Here is a 12,323-nt window from a genome sequence, read left to right as displayed (position 1 = left end):
CGAACTGCGGCTGGGTCCCCTCCCGGAGCTGCGGGCTTGGACGCGGAGTCTGCGCCATCTTGATCCGGAAAGTGGAGCTTATCTGAAGCCTGAGAATCCACAACGGCGGCACCCCAGGAACAGCTGCGAGCCCCAGAACAACGCTCCCCAACTGGCGCAAGCACACGGGTTCAGAGAAGCTCTACACTCCACCACGGAAAGGTCAGATTTCGCCTGGGATAAGGTGAGGTCTCTGGTCCCGGCGGGAGAGAGGAACGCGCGTTTTGCGGGAGCTGGAGGACCAGGGAAGTCTGTGCCTAGAAAAATCCGTGGCTGTAGGGGCTGGCGTGATCTGTGACTGTGGAAAGGGGTCCTCAGAGCTGCTAAGAGAAGGGCACTCTAAAAAGCAACCCATTTTGATCTGAAGTGCAGGGACACCCTAAGAATTTCAGGCAGTCCAGACTTACGCGCAGCCCGTGCGCTCCCTGGGTGCCTGGGCTTACTCGCAGTCCCGGAATTCGCACACTTGGGCTTTTTCCTCTTCAAATCCTTGCATCTGATTACTAAGCCCAATACATAGGATCACCCAGTTGGGGACACCCTGGGAGACTGCAGGGGAAGGTTGTTTTTCTGGAACCTGGGGATCGGAGCGGGGAGTGACCATCAGAGAGCCAGCTCTGAGGCAGCCCACTCCCACAGGCCCGTGGCGAGTGCCACAGGGAAAGAAGGCTCTAACACTGCCTAGAGAGGCCATAGATAGACCCGGAAGTCAATCCAGAAACACTGCCACCCAGGGGCTGAATCACAAATTGACTCTTGTGTAATCAAAAATAAAGGAATACGAGAAATTAAGACACACCGCCTGCTTAAAATCAGAACTGGCTTACAACACCGAAGAGCAGTGGATCGCAGGGAACTGCAATACTGTCTGGACTGAGAAACAGGCGTGCCAAACAGAAAAACAGAGGAAGTGAATGACCTTCACTACTCCACATTTTATTTTTACCTTTTATTTTTTTTATTCTTTTATTTTTTTTTAAATTTTCATTTTTTGCATCTTTTAATCAAGAAACTTTTTTTTCTTTTTTCATCACTTGATTTTACCTTTTTAACGATTACATTTTTATTTTCAATCCGTATTACTACTACTGCTATTTTATCTTTTTTTTTTTTTTTAAAGTGTCATTTTATTTTCTCTTCATTTTATTTTGGGATTAGGGTTCTACATTCTATTTTTTATCTTTCCTTTAGCATCGTTTTACTCTATCTCAACTCTACCTTTAGGCCATCACTCTCTTCCTAACCTCCCTCTTTTCAGTGTCCTGTTTGTCTTACCCTTTTACTGCTTTAGATTTTCCCTATTCTTTCTGTTTACCCCTTGTTAAAATTTCACCCTACTTACATATCTAATCTCCAATCCCCTGCTCCAAGTCCACATACACCTTTCCCTTCACTGTCTGAGTTATCCATAAACTTGTCCTTATCTCTGTCCTTTTGTTGTTGTTTGCTTGAATGTAGATTATATCCAATTTTTATGCTTTTTTTGTGAGATTGTTTTGCTTATTCTTCTTTTATTTATTTTTTTGTTTGTTTTGTGCTTCAGCTTTCCCTTGCCTCACTCCATATTAGTTGGTGTTGTAGTTTGTACTAATCCCCAGGCACTTGTTGCTGGCATTTGCTGGGATTAGTGATTGTTCTATTGGAGTTTTATCCCTAATATATATAGTCTGTTCCCCTTTCTCTCTTAGTCAATTTCTTGTCTCTCTTACTTTTTTTTTTAATCTCTTTACTTTCCCTTTTCCCAATTTCATTTTCACACTCCTTTTTTCTTTCTTTTTTTTTCTTTCTTTTTTCCTCTTCTTCTTTCTCTTCTATCACCTAATTTGCCTTTCTCTGGTGGTCACCTTTATTGGAGGTTATTAATATCGTGAATACATTCCTGTTCAGTGCCTTGTGAGTTGTACCTGGTAGTGCTGTATTTTGTGCCTTTAAATCAACCCAGGAGAGAGAGAACTACATAACCAGACACCCAGAGAAGAGAGACCATGGGGAGACAAAGAAGCAGCCCGCATATGAAAGAAAAGCAGGCATCACCAGAAAAGGAAGTAAACGAAATGGAGGCAAGCAACCTTCCAGAAAAAGAATTCAGAGAAATGGTCATAAGGTGGCTGAAAAGAATGGAAGACAAATTCGACAATATGAGCAAGAACCAAGAGGAAATGAAGAAGAACCAAGAAGAAATGAAAAATGACATCGCTGCTGTAAAGAACTCAATAGAAAGCATCAAGAGTAGACTAGAAGAAGCAGAGGACCGCATCAGTGAGCTAGAAGACAAGATGGAAAAAAATACCCAAGAAAAGCAACTTCTAGAAAAAAAAATTAAAAGGCAGGAGGAGAGTCTAAGGGAACTTTGGGACAACACGAAACAAAACAACATCCGCATAATAGGGGTTCCAGAAGGAAAGGAAGCTGAGCAAGGAATAGAAAACCTCTTTGAAGAAATAATGACAGAAAATTTCCCAGATATAGGGAAGAAAAAACCCACACAAATCCAAGAAGCTCACAGAGTCCCAAGCAAAATGAACCCCAAAAGACCGACGCCAAGGCACATTATAATTAAATTGGCAAACACCAACGACAAAGTAAGAATCTTAAAAGCAGCAAGAGAGAGACAGAAAGTTACATACAAAGGAACCCCCATCAGACTAGCAACTGATTTCTCAACAGAAACTCATCAGGCCAGAAGGGAATGGAATGAAATATACAAAGTCATGCAAAGGAAGGGGCTGAATCCAAGAATACTGTACCCAGCAAGGCTATCAATCAAAATTGAAGGTGAAATCAGGAGCTTCACAGACAAAAAAGGACTAAGGGAATTTATTACCACCAAACCAGCAATGCAAGAAATGCTAAAGGGTCTACTGTAAAAAAAAAAAAAAAAAAAAAAAAAGAAAGAAACAGGAAGCGAAGAAGTAACACAGGGGTAAAGAATAGGAATGGCGACAAATAAGTACCTATCAATAATAACTTTAAATGTAAATGGATTAAATGCCCCAATCAAAAGACATAGGGTAACAGATTGGATAAGAAAACACGACCCATATATCTGCTGTCTACAAGAAACCCACCTCAGAAAAAAAGACGCACACAGACTGAGGGTGAAGGGATGGAAAAAGGTTTTCCAGGCAAATGGAACTGAAAAAAAAGCTGGGGTAGCAATACTTATTTCTGACAAATTAGATCTCAAACTGAAGGACATAACAAGAGATAAGGAAGGCCATTTCATAATACTAAAGGGAGCAATCCAACAAGAAGAAATAACTCTGGTAAACATATATGCACCCAATACAGGAGCACCCAAATACATAAAAAAACTCCTGGAAGATATCAAGGGAGACATTGACAGCAATACAATCATAGTAGGAGACTTTAATACCCCACTATCACCATTGGACAAATCCTCTAAACAAAACATCAGCAAAGAAACATCAATCCTAAATGACTCACTAGACCAGATGGAATTAATTGACATCTTCAGAACATTTCACCCCAAAGCCACAGAATATACATTCTTCTCAAGCGCACATGGGTCATTTTCAAAGATAGACCATATGTTGGGACATAGGCAAAGTCTCTTCAAATTCAAGAAGATAGAAATCATATCAAGCATCTTCTCAGACCACAGTGGCATAAAACTGGAAATCAACTACAATAAAAACAACCCAAAGAAATCAAACACATGGAGACTAAACAGCATGCTATTAAACCATGACTGGGTTACCAGAGAGATCAAAGAAGAAATAAAAAACATCATGACAACAAATGACAATGAAAACACTACAATCCAAAATCTATGGGACACAGCGAAAGCAGTCTTGAGAGGGAAGTTCATAGCTCTACAAGCCTACTGCAAAAAACAAGAAACAGGGGTAATAAATTACCTAACCCAACAACTCAAAGAGTTAGAAAAAGAGCAACAAGAAAAGCCCAGTGTAAGCAGAAGGAAGGAAATAATAAAGATCAGAGCACAGATAAACGACATAGAGACCAAAGAAACAATACAAAAGATCAACAAAACCAAGAGCTGGTTCTTTGAAAGGATAAACAAGATTGATGAACCTCTAGCCAGGCTCACCAAGAAGCAAAGGGAGAGGACCCAAATAAACAAGATCAGAAATGAAAGAGGTGAAATAACAACAGATCCCGCCGAAATACAAAGGATTGTTAAAAAATACTACGAACAACTCTATTCCAACAAACTGGACAACCTGGAGGAAATGGACATATTCCTAGAAAAATATAACCTTCCAAAACTCAATCAGGAAGAATCTAAACAGCTCAACATGCCAGTAACTATGGAAGAAATTGAAGCAGTCATCAAAGAGCTTCCAGCAAACAAAAGCCCGGGGCCAGACGGCTTCACAGGAGAGTTCTACCAAACATTCAAGGAAGAACTAAAACCTATCCTCCTCAGACTATTCCAAAAAATTCAAGAGGAAGGAACACTTCCAAGCTCCTTCTATGAAGCCAGCATTACCCTAATACCAAAACCAGATAAAGACAACACAATGAAAGAGAATTACAGGCCAATATCCCTCATGAATGTAGATGCCAAAATCCTCAACAAAATTCTAGCAAATAGGATCCAGCAGTACATCAGAAAGATCATACACCATGACCAAGTAGGGTTTATCCCAGGAATGCAAGGATGGTTCAATATCCGCAAATCAATAAATGTGATACATCACATAAACAAATTGAGAGATAAAAATCACATAGTCATATCAATTGATGCAGAAAAAGCATTTGACAAAATCCAACACCCTTTCTTGATAAAAACTCTCAACAAGGTGGGAATAGAAGGATCATACCTCAACATCATAAAAGCTATATATGATAAACCCACAGCTAACATCATACTCAATGGGCAAAAACTAAAACCATTTCCCCTAAGAACAGGAACAAGACAGGGATGCCCACTCTCACCACTCCTGTTTGACATAGTACTGGAAGTATTAGCCACTGCAATTAGACAAGAAGAAGAAATAAAAGGCATCCAAATTGGAAAAGAAGAAGTAAAGCTGTCCTTATTTGCAGATGACATGATATTGTACATAAAAAACCCAAAAGACTCCATCAAAAAACTAACAGACTTAATAAATGAATTCGGCAATGTAGCAGGATACAAAATTAACACCAAGAAATCTATGGCATTTCTATACACCAACAATGAACTTACAGAAAGAGAGACTAAAAAAGCAATCCCATTTTCCATCGCACCAAAAAAATTAAGATACTTAGGAATAAACCTAACCAAGGAGGTAAAAGACCTATATGCGGAAAACTACAGGACACTGAAAAAAGAGATAGAGGAAGATGTAAACAGATGGAAGAACATACCATGTTCATGGATTGGTAGAATCAACATCATTAAAATGTCCATACTACCCAAAGCAATCTATAGATTCAATGCACTCCCCATTAAAATACCAACGGCGTATTTCACAGACCTAGAAAGAACTCTCCAAAAATTCATCTGGAATAAAAAAAGACCCCGAATAGCCACAGCAATCCTGAGAAAGAAGAATAAAGTAGGAGGGATCTCAATACCAGATTTCAAGCTGTATTACAAAGCCACTGTCATCAAAACAGCCTGGTACTGGCACAAGAACAGACATATAGATCAATGGAACAGAATAGAGAATCCAGATATCGACCCAAACCAATATGCGCATTTAATATTTGACAAAGGAGGCATGAGCATACAATGGAGTCAAGACAGTCTCTTTAATAAATGGTGTTGGGGAAATTGGACAGATACATGCAAAAAAATGAAACTAGATCACCAACTTACACCATACACAAAAATAAACTCAAAATGGGTACAGGACTTAAATATAAGACGGGAAACCATAAAAATACTAGAGGAATCCACAGGCAGCAAAATCTCAGACATATGCCAAAAGAACTTTTTCAGTGATACTGCCCCTAGGGCAATGGAAGCCAAAGAGAAAATAAACAAATGGGACTACACCAAAATAAAAAGCTTTTGCACAGCAAAAGAAACCATCAACAAAACAACAAGAAACCCCACTGTATGGGAGAACATATTTGCAAATGGTATCACTGATAAAGGTTTAATTTCCAACATCTACAGGCAGCTTATACAACTTAATAAAAGGAAGATAAAGGATCCAATAAAAAAATGGGCAACGGACCTAAATAGAAGCTTTTCGAAAGAAGACAGAAGGAAGGCCAAGAGACACATGAAAACATGCTCAAAGTCACTAATTATCCGAGAGATGCAAATCAAAACAACAATGCGATACCATCTCACACCTGTCAGAATGGCTATCATCAACAAATCAACAAACGACAAGTGTTGGCGAGGATGCGGAGAAAAAGGAACCCTCGTGCACTGCTGGTGGGAATGCAGACTGGTGCAGCCACTGTGGAGAACAGTATGGAGTTTCCTCAAAAAACTGAAAATGGAACTCCCATTTGACCCAGTAATCCCACTCCTAGGAATATATCCTAAGAAACCAGAAACACCAATCAGAAAGGATATATGCACCCCTATGTTCATAGCAGCACAATTTACAATAGCTAAGATTTGGAAACAGCCTAGGTGCCCATCAGCAGATGACTGGATCAGAAAACTATGGTACATCTACACAATGGAATACTATGCTGCCGTAAAAAAGAAGGAATTACTACCATTTGTAGGCACTTGGATGGAATTAGAGAACATTATGCTAAGTGAAATAAGCCAGTCAATGAAAGAAAAATACCACATGATCCCACTCATTTGGGGATAATGAAAAACATTATAAACTGATGAACAAAAAGATAGTTACAGAGGCAGTAAAGCATCAAACAGACTGTCAAATTACAGTGGTAAGGTTAGGGAGAGGTGGGGGAAATAAGAGATCAACTGAAGGACTTATATGCATGTATATAAGAGTAACCAACGGATGCAAAACATTGGGGGGTGAGGGCATGTATGGGAGTGGGGTGGGGGTGGGGGGCAATGGTAAGATATGTACACATATAATACCTTAATAAAAATTTGAAAAAAAAAAAATAAAGCTGGGCCTCAAAGCAAAAAAAAAAAAAAAAAAAAAAAAAGAATCAAAAAATAATCTTGGAAGTTTGGCCCACACAGATCTGACAATTCCAGGTAGAGATGTTCTTCTAATACCCACGTAATAAACTCTACATCATTTCACAATGATCCAACTAAATGGAGATCAGGTGCAACAACATACACAAGCATAAATCAGGACTTTTAAGTATAGCTTATAGTCAGAAAAGAGCAATTTAATAAGTTTAAAACTTAATGAATTTCCACAAACTGAACATATTATGTAACCAGGACCCAGTTGAAAAAACAGAAGGGAAACTTCCTCGTGCCCCCTTCAGTCACAAGTGCATCATCCTCACCTCCAGAGGTAACCATGCACATGACCTCAGCATTCTCGCCTTTTTGCTCTACACTGTGAGATTCGCAAGAACCTGCTCCTGCCCTCCTTGTGCTCAGTAGGATAAAGTTATTTAAAAAAACACACACACAAAAAAAACAAAACCCCAAACGACCTGCTTGTATTCTCCATTGAGAAGTCTGAAGATACAGAGGTTTCTATACCTTACCAACCGCAGCGGTTAAGTCCTCACCTGTTCTTCCTCCTTTAATTCTCAACCACACCGCAGCTGGCCACCCAACAACTCCGCATCTCAACACAATGGCCTCGCTCTCTTACAGGCTGCTTGCTGTACCAGGATAGCCTCGTAGTCACAGGAGTGTTTATGCCCAGAGGGCTGGCTGACTCTATAATAATGCTTGGCATGTTCACGAGAATCCAGGTCAGGGAAAGCTACTACATTTAAAGCTCAAATCAATCACTCTTAATGCTTGTCCGCAAATCTCAGTTAGGAATGTTTGATAAGGGTAAAAAGTTAGACCTATTGCTGGGCCACTCCTTGCAGCCTTATAGTCTCGACCTCTGCAGAATAATTGAGAGTCAGCTAACACATCACCCCTAGATGCCCATATACTCCCTGAACAGAAATTGAAACTTCATGCACATGCTGGGAAGAAAGCAGGAGGGGCCTCCGTCCTCCCTTTAATCTGGACTCAGCACTGAGGGCAGCAGTACAGGGCAGCTGTTTTAGGGCTGAGACTTGGGGAAGAGGACGAAGGGTCACCAATCCCTGGAGCCACATGCATGTGGACTGTGTGGGCCAGGAGACATGTGTTCCAGTTCTGGCACTGACATGTATCAGCTATGTTGTTCTTTGGTAAATCAAATCACATCTGTGGTTTTAGATTTCCTAATTACAGACAAAGGAGACAGAAACAGACAACTCAGAGCTAACACTGTAAAATTCCATGAAATGTAATCCCATTCCATGAAATGTATCTTTACTGTTGAAAGCGGGGTAGAAATAGAATGTTGGGGAACCAGCTAGTATTGTAAGAAATATTAATCATGCTCTGTTCACCGTGACTGTTTTATTCTGATTAAAGAAGGCACATTCTACCCTGGCTGGAGCTGACCTGGAGAAGCAGCCCTTCCTCCCCATTTGGAGCTGCCTATTATCATGGAAAGATTAACAAAGATTTGTTACAGAAACCAGAATCACCAGCCCTTTGAAGATTCCCAGTCCTTTTGCATATCTGTAAACTGACCTTTTGCCTACTTTCCTTTGTACTTCTACCTATATAAGTGCTCGCTTATGGTGGGCTGCAGAGCAGATTTTTGTCAACCTGCTGCTCTCCCGTATTGCCGGCAATATTGGAATAAAGGCTCATATATGACTCAACCCTGTCTCTGCTTGATTGGCTCGAGTAGTGACAGGCAGCACGGACCCATGTCTGTCTGGTTTACACTGAGATAGTATCAGGAATAGTCAAGGGCTGGGCTCTGGAGGCAGACTGCTCTAGTTTCCATCTTGGCATACTCTTATGAGCTGTGTGATCTTGGAGAAGTGACTGCACCTCTCTGTGCCTCGGTTTCCTCTTCTGTAAAATGGAGATAATGATTCTTCAAAGAGTAGTTGTGAGGAAAAATAAGATAATGCACAGAAAGTGCTTAAAGACTTCCTGGCACAGAGAGTGGCTTCAATAAATGTTTGCTATTGTTATTTAAAAATGTACCAAAGGACTTATATGCAAGCATGTAAGCCTAATCAATGGACACAGACAACAGGAGGGAGGGTGGGGGGTAATGGGGGAATAAGGACAAATATGTAATACTTTAATCAATAAAGAAATAAAAATAAAAATGTACCCTATAAGTAAAAACTGAAAGGAACAATGGTTATTTTTTGTACTGGGGGGTTATAAAGAGTCATTCTTCTAATGCTTTCGTATGTTCCAATTTCTGAAAAATAATAAACATGAATTACTGTTTTGGCAGAAAAGCTGCTGTTTTTAAAATGACTGCTAGCCTCTTTCAGTTCTCAGAATTACTTGGCTATTGTTACCTTACATGAAAGGCGGAACACCAGCTCCGCAGTGAAGCCATTTCTAATAATGTTTTCCTTCCGGCAGTAGAAACATTTCTACTGTCACCGTGATGTTCTGGAACAAAGGCTACGGGAAAGCTAAAGCCCTGGACAGACGTCAAAAACTGACAGTCATCGGTGCAACAACCCAAGCCTCCAGCATAGGGCTCCTCAGCCAGGTGCCCGTCACCACTCAATCGTTACCACCAGTGCTGCTCTAACACACTGTCAGGGGTCCAAAGAGAGCTGTCCCCTGCCACATCCATATTTATCCCCTAAAGCTCCAGGAGGAAATGAACAAAAAGGGAAGGAGCGCTAGCGCAGAGGCACACCACCCAAATCCCCACCCTTCCTGGGGACCCCTAGAGGGTGTGGACCAAGGCAGGAGTCCCCTGAGGTTCTGGGGGGTCACTGAGTGGTCAGAATGTGCAGGGCATAGAGAGGTCAGAACGAGGGGACAGAAGCAACCGCCTGCTTAGTCCCCCGGCCGGACACAATGAACCTTTGCTTAAAGAAAAGCTGCTTGAGCTCAGTCACATGAGGAAAGGCTCAGGAATTTCAACTGGCCGTCATTCCCAGGCAGCAGGTATGTCACGGCCCACGTGAGGTGGAGTTACAGACAGGCCCACGATGGAACTGCAGGTTCAGTAGCCAGTCTTCCATAGGTGAGGCTGAGGTGTCTGAGTCAGCACAGCTGACATTCTGGACTCATTTTAGCTGAAATCTACCTTCAGGCCTAGAGTTAAGGCTGGCCATAGGGTGTGCCTGTCAGAATGTGCTAGGCTTTGCTCTGTTTACAAACAATGTCAAAATATCAATGGCTTAAAAAATAAAGTTTATTTCTTGCTCAGGCTGACACACCTGCCACGTCAGGTGAGGGACCCATGCTGATGGAGCGTCTGCCTTCTAGACTGTGCCGGTGGTCATGGCAGGGGTAGGGAGCCTGGCAAACCATCCACTGGCTCCTAAAGGCTTCTGCCAGGAGAGACGCCTGTGACCTCCACTCGCTCACTGGCCCCCAACCCCAGGGAAGTACAGGAAAGGGAGGTACAATCCTGCCACATACCCAGGAGGAAAATTTCATGTCAGTGACATTCGCAGTATCTTATTTAATTGTTAAAACCTCAGAGACAGGTTTTACTTTTATTACTATTTTACAAATGAGAAAACTAGGCACAGAGGTCAGTACATTGTCCAGGGGCACATAGCTAGCCAACGGCAGAAGCCAGGACTGGAATTCACACACTCTGTCTCCCCAGCAAAAATGACTGAGAACCTTTGAGTTAGACATCATGCTAAAACATTTTTTTCATATATTCTTTTTAAAAAATTCGTAATCGTTTAAAGTATTACATGTCTCCTTTTCCCCCCATTGACCTCTCCCTGGCTGCTCCCAGCACATGCCCTCACACCCCTACTGTGTCCATTGGCTATGCTTACACATATGCACGCATACAAGTCCTTTGGTTGATCTCTTACTGACCTCCCCACCCCCGCCGCTGCCCCCGCCACCTGCCTTCCCTCTGAGGTTTGACAGTCTCTGTTCGATGCTTCTGTGTCTCTGGATCTATTCTCTTACCATTTGCAACAGCATGGATGGACCTGGAGAGCATTATGCTAAACAAAATAAACCAGTCGGAGAAAAATAAATATCATATGATCTCACTCATTTGTGGAATATAATGAACAATATAAAATGATGAACAAAAATAGGTCATATATTCTTTACATCAATCCTATTTTATGAGAAAAGCAAGGCTTATAAAGAATACATGTTTCTCAAAGTCCATGAATAAATACTAAATAGCTTAGCTGGGGCTCCACTCAGATATATAAACAAGGTAAGACTTTGAAAGACCTATACAAGCCCAGCCACTGGTCATGAGAATCCATTCTGCAGTGTCCCAACGTGGTTTTCCAGACTTGTATGGAAGCTTCAGGCTTGGTTTAGACTACTCTGTCAGAAATTCTCCCTCAGGCTAGCCTCAAAACCATCATCCATGTAACTTGCTACCCCTGGCCCCAGGTTGGGGCCTGGAGCCGCACCAATTTCATGTTGGATACAACTTATAAAATTCACTTTCCTTCATCCATGTTCCAAAATATAAATAGTGAACTAGGCAAAATAATTGTATGAGGGTAAAAAAGCTTATTGCTTTTATCAAAATTGAAAGGGTTAATCACAAAACACAGCTCTGATTCAGCTGGAGCTAACAAAAGAGAGCTCCTTCTGCAAACCTAAGCCTTGCACAAACATGCTCCCTGAGTGGTTATTTTACAGAAATTCCTGAAGACCATAACCCTTGCACAGCCCCCAGGAAGAAGGACTCTGGAGCCAGCAGAAGGACAAAGGGCAAGGCCATAGAGGGGACGGGGGTGAGGGGTGGGGGTGGGGAGGGGGAACGTCCTGATATGTGTCAAACCGAAGCCCCATCTGCAGCACTCCCTGAGCACATAAAAAGCCTGCTCCCTCCCCACTCACCACTGATTTTTTTTTTTTTTCGGACTCAGTCCACCTGCACCCAGGTGACTTGAATAAATATCTTTTTGACTACACTGAGCCTTGAGTCAGTTCTGTGCGACCCCGGCCCAACCCTGAACCTTTCAAAAATCACGGTCAGGCATTTACAATCCCTAAGAGAGGAAAGAAAATAAGAGAAACAAGGTAAGAATAAGAAATGTAAGGCCTCTGGAGAAGAAGCAAGGGCCTCACAAGGGAGGGGGTGCTACCTGACACATGTGGGAAAAGGCACTCAGCAGACAACCCACAGCCCTACCTGGAGAGAAGGGAATGACCCTTCCCTATGCTGGGCCAGGTGACACAGCTGAGAGGACGA

At 41.9% G+C, this 12,323-nt stretch overlaps 1 protein-coding gene across 5 annotated transcripts in view; it reads right to left on the bottom strand.

Moving 5' to 3' along the window:
* Positions 1–12,323, bottom strand: part of TMCC3 (transmembrane and coiled-coil domain family 3) — a 274,820-nt gene that overhangs the window by 15,107 nt on the left and 247,390 nt on the right. The gene's annotated exons all lie outside the window — the stretch shown is intronic.

This window comes from Plecotus auritus, assembly GCF_963455305.1.
Source record: "Plecotus auritus genome assembly, chromosome: 3".
NCBI lineage: Eukaryota > Metazoa > Chordata > Mammalia > Chiroptera > Vespertilionidae > Plecotus > Plecotus auritus.
This window is presented reverse-complemented; position numbering and strand designations above follow the sequence as displayed.